This window comes from Schistocerca serialis, chromosome 6 (genome assembly GCF_023864345.2).
Source record: "Schistocerca serialis cubense isolate TAMUIC-IGC-003099 chromosome 6, iqSchSeri2.2, whole genome shotgun sequence".
In the NCBI taxonomy this organism is placed as follows: domain Eukaryota; kingdom Metazoa; phylum Arthropoda; class Insecta; order Orthoptera; family Acrididae; genus Schistocerca; species Schistocerca serialis.
In genome coordinates this window covers 469,827,490-469,842,054 of record NC_064643.1, presented here as the reverse complement: position 1 = coordinate 469,842,054, position 14,565 = coordinate 469,827,490, and the positions used below count along the sequence as shown (strand labels likewise).

General features: G+C 43.6%; 1 long non-coding RNA gene and 2 other non-coding genes across 3 annotated transcripts in view; 2 read left to right on the top strand and 1 right to left on the bottom strand.

Annotated features, from left to right (window-relative positions):
• The window catches only part of LOC126485083 (uncharacterized), a 184,759-nt gene that overhangs the window by 34,457 nt on the left and 135,737 nt on the right, over positions 1-14,565 (top strand). The window lies entirely within an intron of this gene.
• On the bottom strand, positions 6,014-6,087 carry Trnat-ugu (transfer RNA threonine (anticodon UGU)). The gene has a single exon. It is a non-coding gene; the product is annotated as a tRNA-Thr (tRNA).
• Trnat-ugu (transfer RNA threonine (anticodon UGU)) lies at positions 6,252-6,325 on the top strand. Its single transcript has one exon. It is a non-coding gene; the product is annotated as a tRNA-Thr (tRNA).

Genomic DNA, 14,565 nt, shown 5'->3' with positions numbered 1-14,565 from the left:
AATTAAAAATTATTAAAATTCTCCTATTCGATATATTCAAAAAAACTTCATATGAGAACATTAATGCCTTGGAAAGTGAAGCCAGCTACCACACCGAGCGAAGTTGCGCAGTGGCTAGCACACTGGACTCGCATTCGGGAGGACGACGGTTCAATACCGCGTCCGGCCATCCTGATTTAGGTTTTCCGTGATTTCCCTAAATCGCTCCAGGCAAATGCCGGGATGGTTCCTTTGACTTCCGTCCGCGCCCTTCCCTAATCCGATGAGACCGATGAACTCGCCGTCTGGTCTCCTACCCCAAACAACTCAACCCAGCTACCACAGGCCCAGCAGCTGGCCAGGTCTACATCTACATCTACATACTCCGCAAGCCACCTGACGGTGTGTGACGGAGGGTACTTTGAGTACCTCTATCGGTTCTCCCTTCTATACCAGTCACTTAATGTTCGTGGAAAGAAGGATTGTAGGTATGCCTCAGTGTGGGCTCTAATCTCTCTGGTTTTATCCTCATGGTCTCTTCGCGAGATATACGTAGGAAGGAGCAATATACTGCTTGACTCCTCGGTGAAGGTATGTTCTCGAAACTTCAACAAAAGCCCGTACCGAGCTACTGAGCGTTTCTCTTGCAGTCTTCCACTGGAGTTCATCTATCATCTCCGTAACGCTTTCGCGATTACTAAATGTTCCTGTAACGAAGCGCGCTGCTCTCCGTTGGATCTTCTCTATCTCTTCTATCAACCCTGTCTGGTACGGATCCAACACCGGTGAGTAGTACTCAAGCAGTGGACGAACAAGTGCAGTGTAACCTACTTCCTCTGTTTTCGTATTGCATTTCCTTAGGATTCTTCCAATGAATCTCAGTCTGGCATCTGCTTTACCGACGATTAATTTTATATGGTCATTCCATTTTAAATCACTCCTAATACCTACTCCCAGATAATTTATGGAATTAACTGCTTCCAGTTGCTGACCTGCTATATTGTAGCTAAATGATAAAGGGTCTTTCTTTTTATGTATTCGCAGCACATTACCCTTGTCTGCATTGAGATTCAATTGCCATTCCCTGCACCATGCGTCAATTCGTTGCAGATCCTCCTGCATTTCAATACAATTTTCCATTGTTACAACCTCTCGATATACTACAGCAGCATACGCAAAAAGCCTCAGTGAACTTCCGATGTTATCCACAAGATCATTTATATACATTATGAACAGCAACGGTCCCACAACACTCCCCTGCGGCACACCCGAAATCACTCTTACTTCGGAAGACTTCTCTCCATTGAGAATGACATGCTGCGTTCTGTTATCACACAATTGGTCTGATAGTCCACATGCTCTTATTTTGTTCATGAAACGACTGTGGGGAACTGTATCAAACGCCTTGCGGAAGTCAAGAAACACGACATCTACCTGTGAACCCGTGTCTATGGCCCTCTGAATCTCGTGGACGAATAGCGCGAGCTGGGTTTCACACGATCGTCTTTTTCGAAACCCATGCTGATTCGTACAGAGTAGATTTATAATCTCCAGAAATGTCATTATACTCGAACATTATACGTGTTCCAAAATTCTGCAACTGATCGACGTTAGAGATATAGGTCTATAGTTCTGCACATCTGTTCGACGTCCCTTCTTGAAAACGGGAATGACCTGTGCCCTTTTCCAATCTTTTGAACGCTACGCTCTTCTAGAGACCTACGGTACACCGCTGCAAGAAGAGGGGCAAGTTCCTTCGCGTACTCTGTGTAAAATCGAACTGGTATCCTATCAGGTCCAGCGGCCTTTCCTCTTTTGAGCGATTTTAATTGTCCCTGATGTGTCGACAGAAGTGCCGACACAGTGTGATTTGAGGGGACCGCAATGCACGCTATAAACACACGAAGGATGGCGTGAGTCTGAAACAGGATACGTAATGAATGCTATAAAGAAAAGTACGTAGTTTTTGGAATACTTAACTTTAATCCATCCTTGTTGTATACATCGTTCTTGATAAGACATGCTTTATACGATAAGTATCAATTGCTATGTAAGGCTAATGGCGCCTTGCTAGGTCGTAGCCATGGACTTAGCTGAAGGCTATTCTAACTATCTGCTCGGCAAAGGAGCGAGGCTTCGTCAGTGTAGTCGCTAGCAAAGTCGTCCGTACAATAGGGCGAGTGCTATCCCGTATCTCGAGACCTGCCTTGTGGTGGCGCTCGGTCTGCGATCACACAGTGGCGACACGCGGGTCCGACATGTACTAATGGACCGCGGCCGATTTAAAACTACCACCTAGCAAGTGTGGTGTCTGGCGGTGACACCACAGTCCCAACGAAGGGAGAAACAATGAGCTATTCGGATTCGATATTGTAGGAGATATACACAGTCTGATCAAAAGCATCCGGACATCTATTATTGGACATTAAATGGGGTGTGTTCACCGTTCGAATGTCTGCGGAGGAGTGGCACCTAATTCTTCCACAAGATCCGAAACCAGAGAAGGTAGTATTGATGGAGACTGGCGTTCTAACTCATCACAAAAAGTTTCCATTGGGTTCAGATCGGGACTCTGGGCAGGACAGTCCACTTCAAGAATGCCACTGTCCACAAACCACTGCCCCACTGATGCTGCTTTGTAACAAGGTGCGTTGTCATGCTGGAACAATCATCGCCTCTACTGTAAGCGGTACACAATGCTGTAAAATGAGTTGTATCCTTCTGCATTAAGCGTTTTTTTTAGCACAATAAGTCGAGCACAGGCTAACCACGAAAAACACCCCCATACAGTAACATCATCTCCTCCGCATTTCACTGTAGGCGCTACACAAGATGACAGGTGTTATTCTCCAGGTATTCGTCAAACCGAAACCCTTCCGTCGGCACAGCATGATTTTTAACTCCAAATCAATCATTACAGTCATCCACTGTTCAATTGGACCGCTATTTGCATCACCTCAAGCGTCGCTTGGCACTGACCACAGAAATGGGTGGCTTATGAGAAGCTGCCCGACGCACAGTCGTTGTGCTAGATGGCCTGCTGGTAGTACATTACAACTGAAAGCGAGGCAGAGTGCGTGACTTTAAGGTATGTGTTTGGAAGCAGTGACTGTTTAAATTAACACATGGATTATCCAGTGGAGAAGTACAACAAAAAACACTCAAATTGTTGACGGAATAATTCTGTGAATAATAAATGAAAAAATACTGTCTGCATCACTATTTCTATTATTAATGATTAACGATTTCGAACTGCCCCGCAGATCACCTTTACATCTGGCGTCACTCGGGGTGATTTGTCAGCGGTAATAAAAAAGACATAAAACTGTTTGATGTCATTTTTACTACTGCTAATAAATTACCCTTTGTGATTTCAGATCTGAAGGTGATTTGCGAGGCAGGTCGAAACCCGGAATCATTAATAAAAGAAATAATTATCCTGACGTTGATCACTCATTCTTTATAACAACTGACATCACGGTTCCTGAGACATGGTGTCAATTACGAAATTATGTGAACTTCTTTCCCAAGTACGACAGTTACAAGGATGGTCTGAAGTTTCTTGGTATTCAGTGAAACAGGTTATACAAAAAATTCAGCGATAACCAGTGATTTCTGTACTAATGACTACGGAGAACTATTTTTCAAGTAAATATGAGCTTCATTGAGTCTACTGTACAGTAAGAGCGATAATGACTATGGCGTAATCTGTTGGGGCACAGTCTGAGCTTCTTAGGAAACTGCCGTTTTGCGTTCTTTCTGAAATATGCAGAAAAAAATTTACTGTTCTGACTGCTGATGCTAGTGGTCATTGTAAACGAAAAGACTAATGTCAACACGCAGCATATTCCTAAAAGTCTAAGGCGCCTTGTCACGGTCCGTGCGGCTCCCCCCGTCGGAGGTTCGAGTCCTCCCTCGGGCATGGGTGTGTGTGTTGTCCACAGCGTAAGTTAGATTAAGTTGTGTGTAGGCCTAGGGACCGAAGATCTCAGCAGTTTGGCCCCATAAGACCTTACCACAAATTTCCAAAAAAGTGCTTCCTGAAAGTCGTTAGTATTTAATTGATTGGTTGTGAAATACACTCCTGGAAATGGAAAAAAGAACACATTGACACCGGTGTGTCAGACCCACCATACTTGCTCCGGACACTGCGAGAGGGCTGTACAAGCAATGATCACACGCACGGCACAGCGGACACACCAGGAACCGCAGCATTTGTGCACCGCCGCCGTCAGTGTCAGCCAGTTTGCCGTGGCATACGGAGCTCCATCGCAGTCTTTAACACTGGTAGCATGCCGCGACAGCGTGGACGTGATCCGTATGTGCAGTTGACGGACTTTGAGCAAGGGCGTATAGTGGGCATGCGGGAGGCCGGGTGGACGTACCGCCGAATTGCTCAACACGTGGGGCGTGAGGTCTCCACAGTACATCGATGTTGTCGCCAGTGGTCGGAGGAAGGTGCACGTGCCCGTCGACCTGGGACCGGACCGCAGCGACGCACGGATGCACGCCAAGACCGTAGGATCCTACGCAGTGCCGTAGGGGACCGCACCGCCACTTCCCAGCAAATTAGGAACACTGTTGCTCCTGGGGTATCGGCGAGGACCATTCGCAACCGTCTCCATGAAGCTGGGCTACGGTCCCGCACACCGTTAGGCCCTCTTCCGCTCACGCCCCAACATCGTGCAGCCCGCCTCCAGTGGTGTCGCGACAGGCGTGAATGGAGGGACGAATGGAGACGTGTCGTCTTCAGCGATGAGAGTCGCTTCTGCCTTCGTGCCAATGATGGTCGTATGCGTGTTTGGCGCCGTGCAGGTGAGCGCCACAATCAGGACTGCATACGACCGAGGCACACAGGGCCAACACCCGGCATCATGGTGTGGGGAGCGATCTCCTACACTGGCCGTACACCACTGGTGATCGTCGAGGGGACACTGAATAGTGCACGGTACATCCAAACCGTCATCGAACCCATCGTTCTACCATTCCTAGACCGGCAAGGGAACTTGCTGTTCCAACAGGACAATGCACGTCCGCATGTATCCCGTGCCACCCAACGTGCTCTAGGAGGTGTAAGTCAAGTACCCTGGCCAGCAAGATCTCCGGATCTGTCCCCCATTGAGCATGTTTGGGACTGGATGAAGCGTCGTGTCACGCGGTCTGCACGTCCAGCACGAACGCTGGTCCAACTGAGGCGCCAGGTGGAAATGGCATGGCAAGCCGTTCCACAGGACTACATCCATCATCTCTACGATCGTCTCCATGGGAGAATAGCAGCCTGCATTGCTGCGAAAGGTGGATATACACTGTACTAGTGCCGACATTGTGCATGCTCTGTTGCCTGTGTCTATGTGCCTGTGGTTCTGTCAGTGTGATCATGTGATGTATCTGACCCCAGGAATGTGTCAATAAAGTTTCCCCTTCCTGGAACAATGAATTCACGGTGTTCTTATTTCAATTTCCAGGAGTGTATAACAAATTAGTCTCATGTAGGAAACTTTCGACTTTTGTTGCAATGGGGCAATCCAGTTCCGCCAGATGAAGACTTGTGCCAGACTAGGATTCGAACCCAGATTTCCCGCTTTACGAGAGCGGTCGGCTCGACAACTTTGACGATCCGAGCACGACCCCCGTCACCCAAATCTTGGTATGACACAGACTGAGTAGTGTCCCTTGTCAGTTATTCTTCTTCGATGGCAGCCCTACTGTATTACATGAATTGGAGTGGGTCCTCTGGTCCAACTGAACCGGTCAATGACTATAAATGGGTATGTTTGGTTACTTGGAGAACATTTGCAGCTATTCCCAAACAACGATGGAATTTTTATGGATATCAATGCGCTGTGTTAGCGGGCCACAACTGTTCACAGTTGGTTTGAATAAAATTCTGGACAATTCGGGCGAATGATTTGGCCACTCAGATCGCCCGACATGAATCCCATCGAACATTTATGGGACAAATGATGACTAACTGAAACCCTCAGCTGCCGACAGGTGTTGTTGACATAACTCGATGTGGACAGCTGAAAATGTGTGCCCCGACCGGGACTCGAACCCGGGATCTCCTGCTTACATGGCAGACGCTCTATCCATCTGAGCCACCGAGGACACAGGTGAATAGCGCGACTGCAGGGACTTATCTCAAAGCGTGCGCGAGTAATGAGTGAATGGGAAGATGTCTATAAGGTAAATTACATACGTAGAATTGTGGACAGTTGGGAATGTGAGTCTCACGGAAAGCGTGCAAGGGATAAGTCCCTGCAGTCGCTCTAATCTCGGTGGCTCAGATGGATAGAGCGTCTGCCATGTAAGCAGGAGATCCCGGGTTCGAGTCCCGGTCGGGGCACACATTTTCAGCTGTACGCATCGAGGTATGTCAACAACACCTGTCGGCAGCTGAGGGTTTCAGTTAGTCATCATTTATTCCAGGGAAAAGCTGCACGGTCAACAACAGTAATCTGTTCTTTCGAGAACAGTTACTGTCTTCATATTTATGGGACACAATCGAGAGGTTATTTCTTGCAAAAAATCCTGCACCAACAACTTTTTCGCAATTATGAACGGCTATAGAGATGTCATGTCTCAGTGTTTATGCAGGGAACTTCCAGCGGCTTGTTGAGTCCAAGTCACGCTGAGTTGTTGCACTATGCCGAGCAAAGGATGTCAATGAGTTTTGTCACCTCAGTTTTCATCCTATTTACTTCAGATTTTTAAACGATACTCTAATAAACTTTCGGACAACATGGGCTACAATTTTTTAATATGTATACTGTACATAGTCCATGCCTATAGATGAAGGCAATTTGTAGTTTAAGGCTATTACCGAAAACCTACAGAAGTTCTAGACGGATTTACTTCAGATTTTTAAACGATACTATAATAAACAAGCGGCCGGACGTAGACTGCCCCCCCCCCCCAACACCCACTCACCCACACACACACCCACATACATATAATAATAAACATTCAGACTGACATAAGACATACAGAGGGGAAAATGTATTGCTAAAAATTCCGAAAAGTTCTTGACCGATGTACTTCAGATTTTTACACGATACTCTAATGAATATGCGGATGAACATAGGCTACACACATACACACACGTCTTTGCCAAAAATCTTGAAGAATTCTTGACTGATTTACTTCAAATTTTTACACGATACTCTAATAGACATTCTAACGGACATGGTCTACATATTTTTTTTAAACAACAAAGTACTGAGCTGGGTTCTGATATGAGAATGTGCGGTATTATTTTCTTTCTCACATGCAAATTGTATCTCCCGTATATATTCTTCCTCATTAAGTACAATTTTTAAAAAACTGTTTACGCAATAAGGTATAATTTCGTTTTCTTCCTCGCAGTCGGTTTTTACATAAAACAGAAAAGTGTATATGGATTATCGGCTTGATTACAATAGTGCTACGGAATATGAATTCGCAGTAACAATAAACGAGGCTCAAGGTCATAGAGGTGATGGAAGGGGGGTGGGCAGAGAGGGCGGAGGGAGGAAATGGACATAGAGACTGAGAAGAAGGAGACGGACAAAGAGAAGCGAGCGGAAGAGATGGACAGAGACGCAGGAGTAGATAAACAGAGGGAGACGCCGCAGGAGGTGATGGACAGAGAGAAGGGGGAGGAAAAGGAGATGGACCAAGAATGGGTGAGGAGAAGATGAACAAAGAGATGGGAAGAAGGAGATTGAAATGTATATCCAAATTCCATAGATAATTGTGAAATATTGGCGTGTCTGCTAGTATACGTATAAACACAAATTTATTGCAATAGGTACTGTATAAGAGGACAAAATCATGTTGCGGAAGCAGGGTGGCGCGTATTGTTTGCGTGTGTGCGTGTGTGTGTCGTATGGGAGTTATGAAGTCAGGCCCCCCTCAGAACGTTTTACTAGTAGTGTTATAATTTTTACGTATGTCAGTTTCCAAATATCTTAGCTAACGTTCCAAGAATAAAGTAGCATGAACTCTAGAAAATTACAAGCTATTTTACCACGGAGTACGAGCTGTTTCATTACTTCCCTCAAGGTTTGACTACGTGTATGGCCTTACAGCCTGCCTTGCTACAGAAAATATTCCAGGCAGTTAAATATGCCCATTCGCATTCTGACGTAAGTCCATGGGCGGAACTGAAAGAGTGCAGGAATTTGAGTGAGGCAAGTCAGAAAGAGAAGTACTCGCCACTAAGAAAAAAATTATAGAAAGGATGTCTTTCCCGAACGTAGCTGGAAAATAACTACATTCCTCTATTTACGCGCTTTCATACTTGTATTATGTATACTTGTGTCTACAGTTATTGTAGTACCAAGCGAAATACTGATAAATGAGTGCACACATGATTTTATATCGAGTAAACTATGATCTTGTCAAAGCTATTAGACTTTGTTGCTGTCACAGCTCGTAAATAAATTGCGGAATATAAACACGTCTCAAATTTTTGGAAGAATTCTTTTTAAAAAAAGTATTTCTCTGATGTATAAATTCTTGGACTCATATTATACTCATTCACTTAGCACAGAAGTAACCAATTATTATTATTATTTTACACATTTTCTTGTTATTATTAAAACTATAGGCAAATGTACCACATTGGAAATAGTGATTACAGCACATAAATTTTTCGGGAGAGAAGACACAGTAACAAACTGACACATGGCGTGTGTGTGTGTGTGTGTGTGTGTGTGTGTGTGTGTGTGTGTGATATGATAATTTTTCTTCTATTAAAAGTTTCTATGGAGGGTGGCTGCAGCATTTAAGAATTTTTAGGTCGGTGTTTATGTGTGTTGGCCTGTGGTTCACATTCATAAGCTCCTCTGCAAATGTATAATTTCTGGTTTTACTCTTTCCTGTTCATTGTGTCTAAACAATAGAATCTATATCTAATACAGTAGAAGGCGAATGGGTAGCTTTAAGAGATGAAATAGTGAAGGCAGCAGAGGATCAAATAGGTAGAAAAGCAAGGCCTGGTAGAAATCCTTGAATAACAAAGAAGACATTGAATTTCACTGATGAAATGAGAAAATATAAAAATGCAACAAATGAAGCAGGTGAAAAGGGATAATAACGTCTAAAAATGAGATTGATAAGCACTGGAAAGTGGCTAAACAGGAGTGGCTCGAAGACAAATGTAAGGATTTAGAATCTTATTTCACTAGGAGAAAGATTGATACCATCTAGAGGAAAATTAAAGAGCCCTTTGGAGAAAAGAGAAACAGCTGTATGACTATCAAGAGCTCAGATGGAAAACCAGTCCTAAGCAAAGAAGGGAAAGCTGAAAGGTGGAAGGAGTATACAGAGCGTCTATACAAAGGAGATAATATTATAGAAATGAAAGAGGACGTAGATGAAGAAGAGATGGGATATGCGATAATGTGAGAAGAATTTGACAGAGTACTGCAAGACCTAAGTCCAAAGCAAGCAGTTGTTGACAGGTGTGAAACGTACCGAACTACCAGTTTCCAGGTGTAGAAGTATAGAAATGGAATCTGTTGTTTGAAACTGATAAACAATATTTTATTCAAAATAATCTCCATTGTTATTCATACATTTCTCCCGCCTCTCCAGCGGGCTGTGAATGCCACGCAAAAAAAAATACTTATTTTGAAGCGAACCACTCGGCGAACCATTTTCGTACATTTTCATACGAATTGAAGCGTTGCACAGCGAGAGCGTGTCCCAGTGAACCAAGTAGATTATAATCAGACAGAGTCATGTCTGGAGAATAAGCCGCATGCCGTAATATTTCCCAACTGAACGCCTCGATGATTTCCCTGACCCGTTTTGCTGTGTGTGATGGGGCGTTGTCATGGAGCAACGTGACTCTGTGTTGCCTTTTTCCATACTGCGGCCGTCTTTCACGTAATGCTCGATTTAAATCCACCATTTGCTGCTGGTAGCGATCAGTGTTAACGGTTTCACCAGGTTTTAGCAGCTCATAATAGATGGCACCCTTCTGATTCCATCAAACACACAGCATTGTCTTCTTTCCAAAACGATTTGGTCTTGCAGTGGATGTCAATGGTTTGCCTGAATTCACCCATGATTTACGACGCTTAGGGTTCTCAAAATATATTCATTTATCGTCACCTGTCACTATACGATGGAGGAAAGGCTTTCTTTTTTATCTGGTGAGCAGCATTTCACAAGTGGTCTTTCGATTTGTTTGCTATCTTTCATTCAGTTCATGTGGAAATCATTTTCCCACTTTCTGCACCTTTCCCATATCTTTCAACCGAAGACAAACGGCTTTCTGCGTCACATTCAATTGTTCCGCGAGTTTCTGCTGAATTTGAGTATCATATTCAACCAATAAGGCCTGCGATTAGTTATCTTCGACCTTTTTGATGGTTTACCGCCCTCGTCGTTTCTTATGTCAAAATCACCACTTTCGAATTTTTTGAGCCACTCGAATCACTTTCTTTTCCCAGGAGCATGTTCGTCGAAAGCTTCGACAAGCTTTCAATGCGATTCTGTTGATGTTTTCTTCAAATAATAATGGAAAACCATTGCTGTCCGCAAATCATAGTTCGTAGGCACAAAACTCGACATGTTTAAGGGTTTGAAACAGATACCGATGTTTGGAACTTGGGTTACTGTGTGTTGAAAATCGTCGTCAGGCGTTGCAGGAAGCAGATGGCGCTGCATGCACGGTCTCACGGGCCCTACACTGACGGCTAGAACCATATATAGGGAAATTCTGGTTTCGTACTTCTACACCTAGCATCAGTTTAATAAGTCATGATTGCAAAATACTAACTCGAATCCGTTACAGAAAAATGGAAAAACTGGTAGAAGCCGACCTCGTGGATGATCTGTTTGGATCTCGGAGAAATTTAGAAACACGAGAGGCAACACTGACCCTGCGACTTATCTTAGAACATAGGTTAAAGAAAGGTAAGTCTAGATTTATAACATTTGTAGACTTAGACAAAGCTTTTGACAATGTCGACTGGAATACTCCCGTTGAATTCCTGAAGGCAGCAGGGGTAAAATACAGGGAGTGAAAGGCTGTTTCCAACTTGTACAGCAACCAGGCGGAAGATATAAGAGTTGAGAAGAGAGTGAGACAGGCTTGTAGCCTATCCCCGATGTTACTCGATCTTTATATTGAGCAAGCAGTAAAGCAAACAAAGAAAAATTTGGAGTAGGAATTAAAGTCCAAAGAGAAGACATAAAAACTTTGAGGTTTGCCGATGACTTTGTAATTCTGTCAGAAACAGCAAAGGACTTAAAAGAGCAGATGGAGGTAATGGAAAGTGCCTTGAAAGGAGGATATAAGTAAGACGAGCATCAACCAAAGCAATACAAGGATAATGAAGTGTAGTAGAATTAAATCAGGTGACGGTGAGTAAATTGCATTGGGAAACGAGGCATTTAAAGCAGTAGATAAGTTTTGTTATTTGAGCAGAAAAATAACTGATGATCGCCGAAGTAGAGAGGATATGAAATGTAGACTGGCAATGCCAAGAAAAACGTTTCTGAAGAACAGAAATTTGTTAACACCAAATATAGACTTGAGTGTTAGGCAGTCTTTTCTGAAGGTCTTTTCTTCCATGTACAGTGCAACATGGACGATAAACAGTTTAGGGAAGAAGAGAATAGAAGCTTTTGAAATGCGGTACTGCACAAGAATGCTACAGGTTATAAGCTAGATCGCGTAACTAATGAGGAGGTACTAAATAGAAATGGGGAGAAAGGAAATTTGTGGCTAAATTTGACTGAAAGAAGGGATCGGTAGACAGGACACATTCTGAGACGGCAAGGGATCATCAGTTTAGTATTGGAGGGGAGTGTGGCACGTAAAAACCGTAAAGGGAGACAAAGAGATGAAAACAGTAAGCAGATTCGGAAGTGTGTGGGTTCCAGTAGTTATTCAAGATGAAGAGGCTTGCACAGGGTGGAGTAACATGGAGAGTTGCATCAAACCAGTCTTCTGACTGAAGACCACACCAAAAACATATGTAATGCTCACATTTGTAGCTGTCTGTCCAAAATAAATTGAATTGCAATCTTGGCACGTGAGCTGATAAATTCCAGATGTATTGTGTTTGTATTAATGTTGGTTGTCCTCAGTTTCTTTTTTTATAGCGTTGTCTGTTCTGTACCTTATTGTCGGTCCTTCTTTTTTAAATATGTTGGCAAACCTCTGAGCTGATTTGCTGTTGCAGGTGTGGACCATTTGTTTGTTGTTCTAGATGTTTCTTCTTCCCATATCTCGTGTGTTCTTGTGTTCTTTGTTTTTACGTTCTGCATACCTGTGTTTGTACGTTGCTATTGATCTGTTGGGTATTGTATATCGAGAGTTTCTTTCATTTTTGTTTTAATTTTGTGATTCAGTTTGTCTGTCATGTTTATTTCGTATCGATCTTCTGCAGCCATTTGCTTGATCGGCAACAGCTCCTTTTAGTATTTGTCCCGATTGACTCCAATATATCCAATTTGTGTAGCATGTATCGGAAACTGCATGTTTATGTGTTATACGGTGGTTTGAATTTCTCTGTATGGCTGTAATGGTGATGGTGGGTTTCCGTATACAGAACATTCATTTTGATTATTGAGTCTGTGCATTCTGACGCATAAGAAATTTAACTTTTTGTCATTTCCTTCTTATATAGTGAATTTTATCTTTGAGAGTACTGTGTTTATGTCACTGTGGATTAGGTGTTTCACCTAGGAGATAATGATATCTCTGCAAGATTGCATTACTGTCATGGATGTGTGACCATTTTGGCTGATCAGGTCGACACTGTGGTGCAACGTATGTGCCCCAGTGGTGATGCTGTGTTCCAGGAAGACAGAGCCTCTGTTCACTCATCGTCCAGGAATGGTTTCGTGAGCACGAGGATGAATTGTCACATTTGTCCTGATGCCCAGTAAGCAAATCATGATATTACTGAGTCTTTGTGGCCTACTTTGGAGGGAAGGTGTGTGATCGCTATTCATTTCCATCATCGTTACTTGAAGTTCCAACTATTTCGTAGGAAGAATGGTGTAAGATTCCGTTGAAAACCATACAGGACCTGTATTTATCAATTCAGAGACGACTGGAAGGTACTTACCTACACCGTGTTATGTTTTTGGTACTTCACATTTTTGTCCACTCCCTATTCATTTGGGGCACAGCAGATGTAGTAGGAAACCATGGACGATGGGAAAACCGGGACAGAAGATAATCGAGATTTTTGAGATGAGGTATTCAAGAAGACTGTTGAAAACTGGGTGGACTGATGAAGTAAGGAACGAGGAGGTTCTGCGCAGCACCGCCTGAGAAAAGAACGTGCGGAAAACACTGACAAGAAGAGGGGGCAGGATGGTGGGACTTGTGTTGAAACATCGAGGAATAAGATTCATGGTACTAGAGGGAGCTATTAAGGGTAAAAACTGTAGGGGAAGACAAAGATTGGAATACATCCAACAGATGATTAGGACGTAAGGTGCAAGTGCTACTCTAACATGAAGAGGTTAGCGGAGTGGAATTTGTGGCGGGCCACATCAGACCAGCCAGAAAACGGATAACTCAAAAAAATTGACTGCGTTACACGGTAACAGCGCGATGTTCCCTGGGACTGTCAATTTTTTATACAATTCCATGGGATGCATGGAATACCTCGATATGGCAGCCCAAAGCATCACCAAATTCCGCCTTGATTCCCTCTCGGGATGTAAACTCGGTCAGAAAGTGGACACAGCGTGAAACAACTTTCTTCCACTGCTCTATACTCCAGCTTTACGGCTATGGCACTACGTTTTCCTGCTTTTGCATCACTGATGAATGGTTTTGAAATTCCCGGACGCCCTGCAACTCCCTGCTTATGGAGCTCCCTGTGTGGTGTTTTGTTGCTGACACAGTACGCGGGTGCGAACTTCAGTTTTGCAGTGAGTTTTGCAGCTGTTGTCCATCACAATTCTCTTCAGTGACCACCTACGATCAGTCAACACCGATTTTCGTCTTCATTGTGTATTAATGGATGATATTTTCCCGCTTTCCTTGAAACACCCAACACTTCAGTTACCTTGGTTTGGAAGTACCTACCGTACGAGCACCAACCGCTTCCAGTGCCAGCACGGTTCTTATGTGATTTAGGTAAATTTTATTACTCCGAAAGTACTGAATTTATTAATTTGAAATTTTAACAGTGTGGTTGTGTTATCCGTAGAATTTGGTACATAAAGTATGAAAAAGATCGGTTAATATTTAGCACTACGCCTTCAGATTCGTAGAGAGTACGTGTAACGTATTACACGCAGCGTTAAGCAAGTACACGGCTCGCTCAGCCCAGTAGCCGGCGTTAGCTGTGCCAGCGTGAGAACCAAAATCCGCTCTCCTCCCGGTTCCACGGCAAGCTAAGCTTTCATTGCAATATGGTAACTCCTAAGAATATGCTACGTTATAACCTGTTTACATGACATCTATCATAGGAACAACCAGTAAGAGAATGCACTTGATCACTCTTTCTCTTCTATTCACCGTTGTCATACACCATGTGCCACTTGGCACAGTGAGTTCTAGATGCCGGTAACGTTACAGTTGTAATTACTCTGTATGGTATGTTTATGCTGTCTGTGCAAAAA